At 42.8% G+C, this 3,752-nt stretch overlaps 1 pseudogene; it reads right to left on the reverse strand.

Annotated features, from left to right (window-relative positions):
* The window catches only part of LOC103201933, a 23,662-nt pseudogene extending 22,919 nt beyond the window's left edge, over positions 1–743 (reverse strand).
* Between the last annotated feature and the right edge of the window lie 3,009 nt (positions 744–3,752).

Genomic DNA, 3,752 nt, shown 5'->3' on the forward strand with positions numbered 1-3,752 from the left:
TTATTCTTTCAAGCCACCCACTGGTGTTAGGGATTATGAGGCTGGCACAGGACTGGGCAGTATTCTGTTCTGTTGTACATAGGGTCGCTATGAGTGAGAGATGACTTGATGGCATATAACAACAACAACAACACTGGTGTTACTGCAGCACTAGGTAACTGAGACCTGGCATTGAGTAACCGGGTGCAGATACAGCTACAAACCTTGTTGTTTGAGAACAAACAGCTAGGACTGCTGGGGTTGTTAAGCCTGGAGAGAAGACTTAGGAAGGAAGAACTATGATCTTCCAGCTCTGCTCAGTGATCAAGACAGACTTCAGGTCTACACAGGAAGGAATATCTGAGGGAGCTGAGCAAGGTAGACAAACTTCTTGTGAGGTAGTGTGCTCTCTCTTGCTGGGACTGAAGATCTGGCAGCTGACAGGTGAGCTGAGTTTACCTGGGAAGGTAGGTTCAGGTTCACATAACAGGCTTTGCCCAATGACTTGTTGACTGTGATCTTAACCCTGGCCCTCCCTGATGTCCCTTACCTGACCCCCACCTTCCTACCTCCTGTTTGTAGCTGAAGAACCAGTGGGAAGGAGGTGACGGGAACTGCTGCAGGGCTTTGGATAGCCACTGCCTGCACAGATAGAACTGGGCTGCCTTGAACAGCAGCAGAACCAGGCTGAGCAGGGAGGCCACTTGGAGGATCCCAGAGATACTGCCCAGGAGTCTGGTGAGGCTCAGCACAAAGACAATCATGGTTCAGCTGCTTCTGGATCACTGATTGTCTGACTGTCCTTGACTGTCCTTGACCACCCTTGCCCATCTATATAGGATTCCTTCTACCTGTTGGGAGGGGGAAAAGTGAGGGCAGAGCTTAGAGCTTGGCCACTATCATTGACTAATAATGGAAGATCCATCTTGGGAAACAGTGGGAGAAAATTTTATCAACTGACCATGATAATAGCCATATATACATATAGTTTTTCCCCTTCAATTTCCTCACCAAATACTCAATGAGAACACTTACTCATTTTGCATGCTATGTGCAAGAGTACAAGGGTAAAAGAAAAAAACAAAGTCATGCTCCCTAATTTCAAGGAATTCAGTTTACTTTATCAAAGTTTCAGTAGACGTGCTGGTTTATTATTATTCCAATTTTAAAGATAAAAAACAGAGTCAGAGAGATGAAATGATATTGCCAGAGTAAGACAGCTACTGGTAATCTGAGTTGCCATTAGAACCTTCTCTGTTCTACACCAAAGCTGCCCACAATAGATGCCTCTGAAATGTTCCCCAGTCTATCTCTTTCCAGTAGTCAGTCTTAAACCAGAGCAACTGTGCTGAGTAGACAGACAACTGGACTAGGACTCATGAGCCCCAAGCCCCAGGTTCAGGTTCACTGCTTACAAAGCAAGCAACTCCCTGAGCCTTGATTTCTTAAACTTCTATGTGGAGTTATTCATTTATTCATTCACTCCACAAATATTTCTTGAGCTCCCAGTCTAGTGAGTAAAGCCAGAAAAATTAATTACTAAAATAAAATATGATAAAAGCTGTACTGGAGGAACGTTCAGCAGGGTTGGGTCACTCAAGGAAGGAAGAAATGGGGCTTGAAGGGTGAGTAGGAATTCACCAAGTGGAGAGTGCTAGAAAGAGGGACTGGCATTGGCAAAGCCATGATGATCATAAGTGAAAAAGCAAGGAATGAGGACACATTAATGTCCAGTTCTTCCTCCCTCTCTTTTTAATGATTATCTTCCTCATGGTCAAATCCATGGCCTGGAATTTAGAAATTAAAACATGAAAAAACATTTCATGAAGAATTCCTTTGAAGCCAGCCCTCCAAGGAGCCTGATTTCCACCTAACGCTACACTCTAACAGCTAACACCCTCATCCTTGACCTCCCTGGTGTCAGGTCATTAATTGCACAATCCATGGGGACAGAATTCTTTGTTTTCTTATGAAGTTCTGGGACTCTGTCCCAAAGCAAGAGCAGCAGGGTATGTAACTACTTATACATATCCACTGCGACCTTCCTAACCTTCCTTCACCTCTCTCTCCCTCCTCTGTTCCCCAACCTGCCCCCAGCTCTGCAGTTATTCTCACCTCCTCTCTTCCCCCAAACTCCCAGAGAGAATTTGAACCCTTACTCTCTCTCTCTCTCTTTTTAAATTTTGATTTTGTTGTTGAGAATTTACATAGCAAAACATGCAGCAATTCAACCAGTTCTACATGCACAGCTCAGTGGCATTGATTACATTCTTTGAGTTGTGCAATCATTGTCATCTTTCTTTTCTGAGTTGTTCCTCCCCCAATAACATAAAATCACTGCCCTGCAAGGTTCCTGTTTATTTCTGCACTGCTGTTTTCACTCTGATCCTATATACACAGTTGTTAAAAGGGCATGATGCTCAAGACAGATATTTTTTTATTAGTTAAGTTAAAGTATTGTTTGGCTTTAAGAAGACTCCAGGAGATATTTTTGGTTTAAATGTTAAAGATTATCTCAGGACATTCATTCCAAGAGTCCATGTAACTCTCATTGCTCCAGAAAGTCTGGAGTGCATGAGAATTTGAAATTCTTTTCTACATTTCTCCCCCGTTTGATCAAGATTCTTCTATAGAATCTTTGATCAAAATTGAACCTGTCTCTTTCTCTTACTAGATTCAGCACCTGCTTTTTTACCCAGAGCACTAGAGGTAATAGTTGAAGAACTTTGGATTTAGATCTTGGTATCAAATTCTCATTACTCCTTTTCCCCTTGCTGAGTCTTCTATTTCTTTAAAATTGTACTCAAAATGCCTGATAACATCTAATTTTTATTGAACCCTTATTGTGTTCTAGTAACTGGGCAAAGAACATCTTGTTGCTCATAACACCCTACAAAATAGATTTTTTTTTTTCACTTCCCTGCTGTTGATGAGAAAATGAAAGCACCAAGAGGTTACTGCTTACAAAGTATCACCAAGCTGGTAAGTGGTGAAGCCAAGATTCAAACCAAAACAGTCAGCTCCTGAGATTTTACTGTCAACCATTATGATAAAGAAGATGAGGTGTGTGGCTGGCAAGATGGCGGACTAGGCAGAAAGACTGCACAGACCCTCTTCAACAAAGAAAAAGGAAACCAATTAACACAGACACAGAAGATAATCCTGGACCCCTGAGCCTTGAAGGGAAGGATACAGAAGTGGACTAAACCCCAACTAGCAAGCTTGGAGATTCCCAAGTGGTGGTAGGACCTAAGAATTAACATAAAAATCACCCTGCTAGCCAGGGACTGCATGGAGGACTGTGCACGGTCGCTGGGGAACAAACAGAAGGTGAAGAGAAAGGTGGGCTGAGCTGTGGACTTTTGCTTGTCCAGAGGGCACCACCATTTTGAAAGTTTAAAAAGCAGCTTGACAATTTTGGATAATTAAAGAGACAGTGCTCTAGCAGATTCCTGGGGCTTAAGAACACGTTCTGCTTTCCAGCAACCCCAAGGACACTCAGGACCTGCAAGACTGGCAAAGTATGACATTCCTCTTGTTACTCTTATACCCCATACCCATTTGGTGAATGGAGGTGTGGCCACCCCCCACTACCACCTTCTGGGCCCACAGGAACTCCATCACAGTCTGTATGCTCAGACGGAGCCTGGGTGCCCTGCCCTGTCCTCCACTGATTTTTTTTTCCTCTTTATTTATTTATTTATTTTTCATTTTCTTTTTTCTGGTGATTAGTTTGTTTGTATTTGTCTGTTTTAAAAGAACTAATATTATTA

Source organism: Orycteropus afer, unplaced genomic scaffold, assembly GCF_000298275.1.
Source record: "Orycteropus afer afer isolate SDZICR_OR568_19922 unplaced genomic scaffold, OryAfe1.0 scaffold00169, whole genome shotgun sequence".
NCBI lineage: Eukaryota > Metazoa > Chordata > Mammalia > Tubulidentata > Orycteropodidae > Orycteropus > Orycteropus afer.